Consider the following 14,023-nt stretch of genomic DNA (forward strand, 5'->3'; position numbering starts at 1 on the left):
AGATAGAGGAAGGTCATCATTTCAAGGAGGAAGCTCATAGGGATAATATCAAAGGGTTATATTGGGATAATTTGACCGCATGCACAATGAACAACATCCAGCTTATCGTTCTGGAAGCCTATAAAGCACGAAGCTTCTTGTCCTCTTTGGGAAAACTGGCATTTTAGGGATTAGCACGAGTATCCAGGTAAAAATCGCGCTGGCAGCGTGTCACAAGTCTATTTGGGCACATCACTCCTGATGATCAAATCACTGTAAACAGGGTCTATCAAACTCTAATTCAGTTGCTACATTCCCTAGACATGCCACCTCATTGAGTGCTTTCATCCATTAGAGTTTCCTGACTTCAAACCTTACTGAATTGCTCCCTTAGGTCACCAGCGCACCCCTGGTAAGGGGTAAGAGCTCTGTAGAGTAGGTAGCCCCATTCAAGGCTATGTTGTAGAGCACCTAAGCCTACTCAAGCCTATGCTCGGCGAGAATCCTTGAAATGTTCATTGGATCCTGAGTATATTCCTCCTTTCTAGAGCCTTCTAGAAGGAACCCAACTCCTATCCTATCAAGATGAGCTCGAATTAGGATAGCCTTGGATCATCTAATCCTCTCTCCTATCATCCCCTTGAACATGGAAACTAATCATCCGATTATGGAAAACCATTCAATGCCATATTAATGACAAAACCACTTGCATTCATCTATAAATTAGCCTCTCATCATAGAGCCAAAGGGCAGGGATATTATAGAGAACTATTGTTGGTTTAGAGACTTGAAATCATTGTCAAAGTAATGTTATGTTGTTGGATTGATGTTGCTATTGGTGTGATGAGGGCTTGGACTAAGATGAATGAGTGACATGAGATCGAAACACATTGGGTGTAACTTCTCCTTCTATCGATCAATAAAGTTGTTTGCTCCTTTCCCAATACTTTTGTCTATATCTATGATGAATGTATGTTCAAATCTTGTCGATTTGATTTTTTTACAATAAATATATCATATGATTTGATTATTGTTGTCTTCTGTTTATGTTGACAAGTACCAATTGAGCGAATTCAGTTTCAATGGGAGCGACGGGAGCAACTCAAAGGAGATCAAAGGAAGCGAAGGATCACAAGAAGGTTTTTTTATCTTATTTGTTTATTGTAGGAAAAGGTTAAACATCTTTACTTCAGTTGTGCTAAGTGTAACTACCCACTTAGGGAAGATATACTTATTCGTAGGTATAAATTTTCTATAACAAATTGGCGACCATACTGGGGAATGACCATCATTCCTAGTAGTTATACCTTGTGTTAGCAGCACCAGTAAACTTTGCTTGAGTTCATTTGGCTATATTAAGTCGTTTGGAAGCTTCTTTGGTCAAAATGTGTGCTTATTTGTGTGCTAATAGTGCTCTCTGGCATCAACGCACTATTGTTCTTGACACAGTGCGTTGCAGAGTAGTCTTAGCCTAGAGACAATTCTCTGCAATGCACTGTCTCCCACTTAGAGCTACACTAGTCCCTGTCGAGCCAAAAACCCATCTTTTTTCTTGATTTTTTCCAAACTGTTTCACATCTTGTTTACTAAATGGTCAATGTTTCTCTATCCTTGAAGTCCAAATTAGCATTTCTTTTCCATGCCCACTTTGGCTTTGTTTGTTCAATGTTTCTTTATGTTTTCTTTACCATTGTCAAATCAATCCCAAAGTTAGCTTACATTGATTAGTCTTACTTTTCTAAAAAATAATTGTCATAAAGTCTTCATTTATTTGAAAAAGAAACTATTGTAAAGTCTTTGTTTCTTGTGAAAAGAATTGATTGATCATTTGTGCATTTATTTTCTTTATGTTCATATAAACATTAAAGAAATGAAAAGAAAAACATGCATAATGCATTTAGAAGTTTGTGTGTGCTTGTAGTAATGGTATAGGGAAAGTGTCATTAGATGTGCTCTATGCTCTTTGTTTAGAGATTCTGATTGCTCTATTCATTTAGTTACAATTTTCATTTTTTAAATCAAATGAAAAGAATGTTTCCCATCTTAGTTGCATTCTAGGAGTTTCAAAATCATCACGCGGTGAACCTTAAAGGCAAAATTTTAAACAAGCTCAACTAAAATTTATCTCAATTAACCTAATGGAGCATTGTAACTTAACACATAACATTTAGAGGTCTAGGCCAGAGACTTGTTCTAGCGTCATTAAACATAGCAGCTATTGCTAACGGTCTACGATACATTCCAAGTGTGATACCTCATTCCACATACGTAAGTATATCATAGCTTGTCCACTTACTTTCAGGTATATCGAGTGGTGTTATAGTATGAAATGTATAAGGGAATGCTCTTAGTGTGCGATTTTGCATTAGACAGCGCTAACATGGATTGGGCCTCCACGTACTTTCGCGTATATTTGGGAGGACTACACTAGGTTGTTATCCATCCATAGGTAACCGAGTTGGCCACCTTGTATACTGTGATACACTGAAAACAATATTCAAGGAGATTACCTGCACGCATGTTAACTCCTTCACTCCTCCAAGGCGGTATATTGTAGTTCACAGTTAGTAGGTAATTATTTTTCCTAGATTACCCTCTTTTTGTTTATTTCTTTTTATAATACGATCGATCATCAATCGTGGAAGAAAATCAACCTTTACCTCATTATTTGCATAGGACAACGAGTAAACAGCCTTTACCACCTAAAGCTACACCTAGTTAGTGAAAGTGGTCTCGTTTAACTGAGTCTAGTACATCACAGACTTCTAGATCTTCATCTGATTTACCAGAGTCACCTATACCGGTACGTACTAAAATTCAAGTTACTCCTACTATTACTGGTTTATCTACTACTAAAGTGGAACCTTTACAATTACCTGAGGATACTAAAAGTGAACTTATGAAATGGTAACTGAAGTTTTCCTACAAGAAGTTGATCCTCAGCTAGATGTTGTTCAAGAAATTCATCTTGAACCCATTGTTCTTTTACTAGAACACCTGGATCCCGAAGTTGAACAACCAGAAGTTGTTCTCGTACCCGAAGACGATCGACCAGTTTATCCTTAGACATCAGTAACTGTTGAGACTTCTCCTTTACTACAGAGTCAAACACTAGAAATTTATTACTGACCTGACAGTGAAATCCTTCCATGCTTTTTGATTGCTATTGAAGAGGAATTTGAAGAAGAAAATTCACCTAGAACTCCAACTCGTCTTGGACCAAGGTTTTATATTTATCCTTCTTTTCCTTGGTTAACTTATACTGCTCCTATTGATCCTGTTTACTTTCAAACTCCTGTAGATTCATTAGGACATTTATTGGGTCATTTGACTATGGTTGAAACAACATCCCAGATTGTATCATCTGTTACAGTTGTGACAACATCTACTATCACTACTTATTCAATTTTTACCACAACACCTGAGTCACATCTGTATGCTGGTCCGTTCATCTCACTAGGTTACCAATCATTATCTAGAACTCACTCCGGTGTTTCTTCTAGTCCATGGTCGTCACCCATGTCATCCACAGGAATTTTACCCGATTCTTCACTTACAGATACTGAACAATTTGATCCATCAAGTCAATATCAAGCTGGTCAATCTGGTTACCATCCAATGTATCCACTTAACATTGGATTACCTCCATATAGAGAACAATATGCCCAATCTGCTTATTCTCCATACTCTGGGGGGCCACCATATGGCAGTATACCGTCATCTCTAGGTCCAACTTATTCTGGAATGATGGTTTGTCAATGGCAGCCTATAATTCCTGTTAAACCAAGGCTTGTGTATTCATCACAACCAATACAACCTGTTTCATCCATACCTACTATGCCAGTCATTACGACTTTACCATAGTCGCAAGCTCAGTTGATTGTATCTCAACCTTTGCAAGCTGGTCTTTTAACCTCTTACCCTCAAGTTTTAGGTGTACAGACTCAGTCTTCTCAGGGCATTTTACAACAACCATTTGTGTTTGAAATCCAACAACCTCAGGCCAGTTTACCATTAACTAGGATGACTCAAACTTATACGGGTCCAATTTATCCACAACCTGGTCAAACTTATACAGGTGGGCAACAACCATTGTATCAACAACTGTGGTCACCGCAATACCAACAACAGCAATTCCAACTTTACCTAACTTATCATGGACTTGGTCAACAAGCCTATGCTCGGTTTGGTCAATAGCAAGCTTACCCAGGTTCTAGTCAACAAGCCTATGTTGCTTTTGGTCAACAACAAATTCATCTTGGTTCCCAACAACAACCTTATACTGGATATGATCAACAAACCTACCCCTATCAAGGTTACCAACATAAAACTCCTTTTGTTAGTATGCAAATTCTTATTGCCTAGGCAATTCCATCTTACCCTGGTTATGCTCAACCCGACCTAAACTGCCAATTGCCTTTTGTTGCAACGCTTGAATTACCAGACTTAAATTAGCTTACCACTGATCCCATTCTTTATTCAGCTTGGTGGCCAGTGATTCCACACAAATTTCCTTCTGATATTCCTAAGTTCAATGGAAACCCTGGACAAGATCCATCCAATCACGTTATAACTTTTCATTTATGGTGTTCAGCCAACTTCCTAAATGATGATTCAGTAAGACGATGTCTTTTCTAGTAAACACTCACGGGTTCAGCTACAAAGTGGTATATTGAATTACCACGAGCTTCATTTGACAACTTTACAGCCTTAGCCACTACATTTTTAACCCATTTCTAGTTACCCATTAGATATGAAACTGGGAAGGAACTGTTGACCAACTTCAAACAAACCACTGTTACTCAAATTTCTGATCATATTCATCAGTGGCGTCATCATCATCGAATGGTCAAAACTTTTGTTCTTGATCAAATTTTAGCTGAGGAGGTGGCTAAAGGAGGATTTGTTACTAAAGAGCAAGTAATTTCTCGTGCCCAATACTTAGACTTGATTTACACCTAGTCTGGCACGCTCTATGATAAGATTCCAAATCCACCTAGACCAGCTTTTACTGTTCCACCACCTCCATCCAGTAAGGACTCTCATGTTGGTGACAGTGTGATAGGTTCTTCAAGCACTCAAACAAGTAGACCATCTAGTCAAACACTTGATATTTCAAATCAAACCTCTAATACACTTGATAATATACCTTCTTCCGAAATAAATGTCGTGTCATCTAACAAAGGTAAAAATGAAAAGAAACCTGGAAGCAAGAAAAAGGGGAAAACCAAAAAGAAACAAAATTCTCCCTGTTGGAAATAATACTGAGAGGGGGGGGTGAATCAGTATTATCAAGTCAATAAAACTTTTTCATTTCCATACTTAGATACATATACGCTACTTCATTAAAGGGAAACCGCGTGTATACGCAACTGTGTCCAAAACAACTAGCGTATATCCAAAATACTTATGATTCAGTTAATCCATTATATGATGATCTTTAGTTAATGTATTAGAACTTCATCAACCATATGAATAGTAAGCAGGTGCAGTAAAATAGAACAAATCATCATACACAAAGAGCACACATGAACACCATGATATAAGGTGGAAACTCAATGTGGGTGAAAACCACCTGCTGCAATTCGTTTCTATCTTCCTTTATTAAGAAACTTCTTTTACAATGTACTGGTGCAGTCCTTTACCAGCACGCAGGCTACAACCTGCAGAAGGCTACAACCTTCTCTTGTTCTCTAGACTCTCCTGGAAGGGAGCTCCAACCCCCTTTGCTCTTGTACTAGCTAAGATACTAGTACGTAGGCGCTGGCCTACAATCTTCTCTCCTCCAGGTACCACGTTTCATAAATTTTCAGACTGGATATTCCTGAAGCACAACACATAATCTGGAAGGCCACGTTTCATCAAATTTTCATACTGGACCCATAAATATCATTGAAGCACAAAACAATCAATACTCGCATCAGCAATCTCTGAATCACTGAAACACTGAAGCCCTGTCAACAACACAGTCACCAGAACATAGAGCAGAACTCTGCAATAACAATCAGAACCAACTGTACCATCAAAATCATGCATCAGAGTGCGTACGCTACTTGGAAATGCCGAACCTGCGTGTATACGCAACTTCATCAAGATGAACCAGTGTATATGTCATTAATCACTTATTCATAACTCTGCTGCACTTCCTGACTTCAGAAATAACCAGATCATGACATATACAAGGATAATATATGTGTTAGCACCCAGATCTAGTCCATCGGATCATATAACTATGAGTCATTATGATCTTGATCCATATTAGTTCTCATCCATCAATACACACTCATCCAACCAAGATATGCAGAATACTGACACCATTAAAACAAACATCAGAACACATCAACAGTCAGAACCACCTGTAACTTCAGACATCATAGCTCAAATGATATACGCTACTATGATGAATCAAACCCGCGTACATACGCGCTTTTTCCAAGGCCAACCCGCGTACAGATCTAAAAATATTTTCTTATAACTTTGCAGCTGTACTAGACATCAATCATGCTATAAAATTTATATTACATGCGTCAGTATGCAGATCTAGAATAAGCATAATCAACCATATAAAGATAGTTCATTTCAAACCATTTGATCCCGATCTCTCCTTAGATCTTGTTCTCCATCAACCGGTGAGATCCCACCTTAGCTCAGATCAAGCAATGCATCATCAACCCATAACCTGCATACTGGATCTCATACTTCATCAGATATTCAAGACTTTCTTGATACACTTGCCTAATGATCTTCTTCTCCTTTTATAGTCTTAGGCCTTGCTCAATACCACGGTCCAATACCATAATAAATCAATACCAAGAGCCCAATACTTTGGATCAACACACTTGTCGAGATACCATTGTCCAAAACCATAGGTTCAAATACCGAGGACTAACTACCACGGACCAAAAGTAAGCTTTCCGACATGTACGCGCTTTTCCGTGCATAAAACTGCGTGTATACCCTACTTGGTATATAGCGAACCTGCGTATATATATTTTCTCTTCATACTTGTAGTATGATCATCAATTCCTTGCTGCTATCCTTCTGCACTATGATTTGTCATTAGTGTGATTTGCCATCAAGGAAAACACTTGTCTCATAATGCCAACAATCTCCCCCTTTGGACTTGATGGCAAAGCTAACTTGTCACACTTAGAACTTGATCTTCTTATTCCTTTGAGTTGTCCTGCATCCCATGCATTTAATCACATCTGTAGATTGATCCAGTTATATGTAAGTGACATGTTCTTCTATGAGAGGCTTGCCATCAAGTACAACACATGCATCATAATGCCAACAATCTCCCCCTTTGGACTTGATGGCAACAACACCAAATCACTCTCCCCCTTTGACATCAAGGGCAAAGGGTGGACCAAGATATTCTCTTTCCTTGATAAAAATTATGTTGTCCATACTCCCTCTGAGTACCTGCTGAAATATCCAAATGTGCTCCCCCTTTGTATATGCCAAAGTGTACCAATCTGTCCATGCTCCCCCTGAGTACATGCCGAGTCTCTGTACTATTGAAGTGTTCTGTTCATGCTCTTCCTGACTGAAGGCAAGATCTGCAAAAATATGTTCTTCAAGAAGAACCATTACTTATACATCATAAGAGACCTTCCTATCACCAAAAGACTCAATACATACATCCATTTCCCAACCATGTGGGGATACATGAAGAGTTTACACATGATAAAGCAAGAACATTACATCTTCATCCTAGGCATAGTGGGCAAACCAATATAGGCCGTTACATGACCTTGACACCATGAAAGAGATACCACAAAAGAGATATATGACATAGAGATGAAATATCAAGACTATGCAAATCATCAATAACTACTATCAGTAGCATCTGTTAATCACTGTATATATCAGCAATCATGTTCTCCTTCTGATCTTCTTTCTGTAGCTGATCCACCTGAACCAAAAACAGCTTGAGTACTAGAACCAAGAGCTTCTAAGGTAATGCCAAAAATTCATTATTAGAAGATTATCTGCTCCCCCTGAACCTATGCCAGATGGACTCTAACAGACCTATATCAGACTCTCTGCAACCAGAGTCTGTCCCTGCTGATTTCCTTCAAAAACTCCATATACGCATCTGTACCTGCATAAATCGGCGTATGTACTCGGATACCCCTCATCCAACTCGCATACACCAATTTCCATATCAACAACCTGTAAATGTCCTGTCGACTCATCCTTTTAAAACATCATCACGAAATAATTCACATTATATCATATGTGAAACCACCATAGCCATTTCATCAATATCAAGATCTACATGATCCAAGTATCATTACTTGGGAACATCTGCATCAATCAACATATGTAAGTATCAACCTATCATCATATAGATACGAACTCATCATCATATCTCCAACAAAGCAACTTTGAGTAGTCATCCATGTATCAGCACTATGTATCTTGAGCTCAAGCTCATTTGACAAAACTTCTTGATATCATCAACAGCAGCAATCCTTATCCACAAGAGTGCCTGCATCATAACTGTATGATCTTTATGCATATGACGACAGCAACATATGAGTGACTCATCATCAAGTGAGGAAGATGTGTATTCAAGCTTTGTACTTCTCCTTATCCTTATGAACATCACTATGTAAGCACCATATATGCATCATCAAAGAATCAACCATAAATCTAATCTGAACATCAACTATGTAACCCCAAGAATCATATGAGATTTTATCATGGACAACTCATAACCACATCATAGCAAGATATATCATTTAACCATATAAGCATCATCACCAAGGACTGTTATAGACATTTTTGTGCCTTACAACATTGAGCATGAAATGTCCATAATCTAAGGGATCCAAAGTCCCTAAACATGTTGTTCCTGCCCCTAGAGGAACAAGGCTAACAAACCACAGCAATTCATAGAAGTTCTCCACCAGAAACTGCTCAAAAACAAGTCAATTCAGGATCATTTCAGTGGCTCCACTAGCTGTCTGCGCTGAATGTCAAAGCCAACACTGGTTACCTGCGCTGAATGTCAAAGCCAACACTAGCTACCTGCGCTGAGCGAGATTTGACATGTGGCAAGTTCATTCCACAAGGTGTCAAAACCCCAGGAAGCTTCCAAAATGACACTTGCCTCAGAGAATTCGACTGGTGATGAGTAAGAGGTTCCAAATCTCCAAGTGGAATCTCCAAGTGGAATCAAGAACTGACAGAGGGAGAGGACACTAGTCAGATCTCAAGCTGACTCATCCTCTCTCCAAACATCTATATATGGATCTCTCCTCCATGAGATCTAGAGGCTGGAATTTTGTTATTGCAAAGAATTGCTGTTGGTTTGAGATTGGAATCATTGGGTGCTTAATGCTTTGAAGGGGGTGAAGATAGGAATTCCATTTGCTGGGAAGAAGATGCTGGATTGGAGCCCTCTGGGTTGTATCTCTTCCTGAACCTTGTTATTCATCAATAAAGCTATCTTGTTTTCTCCTATATACTGATGTATCTTTGATGTATGATTGCATTAGTATGTTTAGTTTATTTCTAATCCTGAACTAGTTATGAATATGAATCCATGTCTTGTGTAGTGTTCTCTTCTTGTGATCTTGCAGAAACCTCTTGAAGCTGGGCGAGCGAGAAGGCAAGTAGCTGGGAACTCTCCAAGAGAAGAGAAACCAGATCGAGGGACAAACGGAAGACACCGGTTAGTCCATCCATCCCTCTCTTCATTCTTAATTCATAAAGGAAGAATACTAGAATAGTTGTCTCTATTTGTTGCTAAGGCACTGTCACACGTTAGGTTGATAGGATCATCCTGCATAGGCATTTTTCCCCACAACAAATTGGCGACTCCACTGGGTATATTTGTTTAGTCATTTTATTTGTGTTTCCATCATTGTTTGTTTCATAGACTTGACAGCAACAATCGAACTGCATCTGCTACTCCCAGATGCAAAGTAGACAGTTGCTGCTTTGATCCAATCACTGGACTTGTCTATGTTCTGAACAATGGACTCACAAATGATTTGATGATCCTTTGTGATAGATCTTAGTACTCCCTCAAAGCATCCCTTTGATTGTACCTTGCTTGTTGCTTTGATTTGGCCTGAAACTGTAGATTAAATAGCAATTTGTGACCCAGAACCAGTGAGAAACTCTCGTTTCTCCTTCAGCGCGACCCCTGTGAAGAGGTTCTGCATTTCAACGCAGGTCCCGTGAAGGCTACCTGTGCTGAATGTCAAAAACCCTGTGTTGAGGTTGCGCTGAACCAGTTTAGACTTGTGCAGCTGGGGTTCTCTGCTCTGTTTTGCCTTGTTTTGATCTCTGATTTTTGCAGCCTGTAACCAGCATAGGTACCAGTCTGATAACTCCTTTTCTCTGCTTAAATTCCACCTCCTTTTGTACAAAAAGACTGTGAGTGTTTTTATGTGTTTGTGGCGTCATTTACAGTTTTCCTTTGCATGAGTAAAATAGTTATCCTGTAGCCCTTGATTCAGATCTGTTGATTGTGATCTTAGAAGAGAGTCCATTGGTTGTTTGCAGTTGATTATACATTTACTCTTGCTTATTGGTTTGAGATTGTCTCTTTTAAGTGTCGAAACAAGTATTCATTTCGAAAATCGTTAAGTGTTGTAATCTCTTCTACCCTCTCTGATTTCGAAAAAGTAAACTTGTTTGTATTCGTCATTTAAAAGCAAATTCAAAGTTGTACAAAAAGCCTTCTTTGTAGGCATCAATACTAAGAAAGCGGAAAACAAACACCTGCATTGTGCATTTGCATCTTGATAGTTTGCATGTTTGATTTAGGAAAAGTGCATTAGAGTGTGCTGATTGCTCTTTGAGAAAAGATGGTGTCTTTCTTTTCCTTTAGTAGCTAGGATTTTCAAAGTTGAAAAGATATAAAGCTTGCTTATCATCTTTAGACTGCATTTAGGAATTGTATCATACATCTCGTGGTGATCCAGAAAGGCAAACTTTTAAAAAAGATCAACCTAAAATAAATTGAATGAACTTAACAACGCTTTGCAACATAACGCACAACATAGAGGTCTAGGCTAGAGACGTGTTCTCGCATCGTAAAGCCTGGTGACTGTCGATCTCGTTGATGGTGGGTGATTCCTCCTGAGGGACGATAGCGCCAGTACGGATTGTGCTCCCACGTACCGTCACGTATATATTGGGAGACCCCTATAGGCATAAAACCTTTATCCATAGGAAGCCGTGTCGGCCGCCCTACTGATCGCAATGCATTGAACACAGCATTCAGAAAGATCGACCGCCCGTACCCTAAAAAGTATTCTGCGGTTTTGCGAAAAGTTTGGCACACCCTCTACCTAGAACTCCAGAGCAGTTCCTTTTGGCCTTTTTCAGACTCTATAACAGAAAAAGTCCATCCGAGCATTTGTCACTTCGGGCTCGTTAAAACATCGAAGGAGACTAGAGTCATCTTTAGCTTTTTCTCGACTCTTTAAAATTGAGAAAGCAAGTTGTGTCTAAAGCGTCGTTAAAATTTATTTTAAACGGAACAATCACCCCTATTCCTGCGTTGATCTTTAGGTTGAAAAAATGGAGCACACCAACCAAGGAATTCCCCTTGGTGGAAATCCTAGTCCCTTCTCCTCTTGGGGAGATGTTGGTGCGCCCCATATGGCCACATTGTCGCTTCCAGGACTGACAATTGGCCTGCCGGTCTGGCTCTTTTCAACCAATGTCGTTCAGAACACCACTATTCCTGAACAGTCGAGTCAACAGTTAGACCAGACCAGAGTTGCCCACCAGCCTTCTACTTCATCTAATTCTTCCTCTCCTCCTTCCTCTTCGTTTGACGGAACTGGTAAAACAAAAAACCAAGTTCCTAAGGAGAAGAAGGAAAAGAAGAAGAAAGAGAAGAAGAAGAAGGAGCCAAAAGCGACTGGGGGCAAACAAGTGTCGTCTGACAAGAATCCACACACAGCACTGACTAGGCCTAAATCGCCATGTGTCATATGCAAGGGAGACCACTTCCACAGAGATTGTCCCTGCATCCCTCGGATACTAAGGGACTGGTCTCCCCGTTTGCACAATTCGGTAGCGTCAACCTCTGATAGCCATGTTGACTGCTCACCGTCAACTAGTGAAAGTGAAGTCACAGGACAGAGAGGGAAAGCTAGATTTCCCTACAAACTGTGTGAAGGCGACCATGCCATCCACCATTGTCCCTTCTTAGACGAGGCTAAAAGAGTTCTGGAAGATCGCCCGATTTTACGAGCGCAACTTCCTCCTGGATATCAAAAACTCCTGCCAAGTCCTTCACTAGTTGAGAACCTGGCTGGCCCGCCCAGGTGGTCATCCGAAGCACCTATCATTGAAGATGAACCGTCTGGATCCATGCCTGACGAAAGTCAAAAGGTTGAGGCGGCAGTTGACCCGGTTTTGCCTTCAGAGGCTCTATCTTCGAATGATACCATCACAGAGGAGAATAAAGACGACACTGTCCAAATTCTCTTCATCAACACAGACTCCGACGAACAAGGGGGAAATTTTCCTATTCCTTTATCGCAGGAAGGAACTTCGTCAGAGTCATACCCGGCCGTCTATTCGGTCCCACCACCAAGCAACCTAGTTGTCTCGTTCGACTGGAACCAACTAGGCAGACCCTGGTTGCCAGCAAGCATACCATTCAGAATTATCGTTCAAATATACAGAATGGTAATGGCTGGCACTATCATTGATGAGGGGGCATCTGTGAGTATCCTTTCCTCTATTGCTTGGAAAGCGCTTGGTTCGCCAGCGCTTTTGCCTGAAATGAGAAATCTATCAGGCTTTGATAAAGGAACCAGTCGACCTTTAGGGATCCTCCCCAATGTGCCCATAACATTGAAAGGGAAGACCGTTCAAATGAACGTGATGGTCGTTCAAGGACCCTTGGATTATAACCTACTCCTTCGACGAGACTATATATATTGCATGGGAGCCATCGTCTCCTCACTCTTTAGAGTAATGTGTTTTCCACATGAAGGAAGAGTGGTCAAGCTCGTGGACCAACTTTCATTTCCCGGATCACGCATCGCAAATAGTCATATACCATCCCTAAATGGTCTCTTCACGCAAGAAGTGTCTCAACCCACGGTTCGTCCTCCTGAGGAGCGCGAGTAATCCGGGAGGATATGACTGGAACCCAGGGGGCATGCGTCCTGGTCTGCTTCGGCAGGAAAACTTTGGGTATAACGTAGGTTTCCGCGGGAGAATATGACTAGTCTGTACCCCGCCCATGCTGGAAGAGGGTTATTCTAGAATAAGATTCTTTTGTCAAAGTTATGTGAGTTGGCGGGCATCGTCGTTCACCTTTGTCTATTTCGGTAGACATTGGCGAGGAAGTGTTTTGTTTGAAAGATTAACGAGACAATCTTTGGGTAACCTAAAAGAGGTAAGCCTCTCTCGTTAAAACAAATGTTTTGACGGAAAAGAAGTAGAGGTAACCTTGAAGCTCTGTTTTATGCCTGGGGGCATGCAAACCTTTTGGAGTGCAAGCAAAGAGCGGTTATTTATCTGTTTTTTTGGGTTAGCCGTTTCCTAACTTGCATAAAGAAAGGGTGCGGGGCATAGCTTTATGAAATGAAGCTCCATAAAAAATAGAATCTCAATGAGACACTCTTATCATATGACTGGGTAATCGAGCAGTTTTAGCACACAGTTCATGCTCGTTAAAAAATAAACGAAAGATCCGAGCAGTTTTAACGCGGACTTCATGCTCGTTAAAAAATAAACATAAGCAATGAGCAAGTGTTTCCACCAGCGTTTAAGCTCATTTTAAAATAAAAAATGAACCCACCCGATAAATAACCACTGGGAATGTAACCTTATCAGCCATTAAAGCCTTGGTCGTGTTTGCACCGTCACCTCCACTTTTCATTTGGCCGATCGTTCACCTCCATATGATTGTTTACCCATTTTGAGGAACAGCTGCGAAGAGTGATTTCACCTAGCCATCCTTGTGACATTACCGTGATTGGAAAATTCCAACCTGTACCTGGAATCAGCTGCTAACCCTGTTTATCACTCGTTCCTCAAAAGACGAGTCTTC

This window comes from Pinus tabuliformis, chromosome 3_2 (assembly GCF_031772625.1).
Source record: "Pinus tabuliformis cultivar Carrire ecotype Pingquan chromosome 3_2, CPIR1, whole genome shotgun sequence".
Lineage (NCBI taxonomy): Eukaryota > Viridiplantae > Streptophyta > Pinopsida > Pinales > Pinaceae > Pinus > Pinus tabuliformis.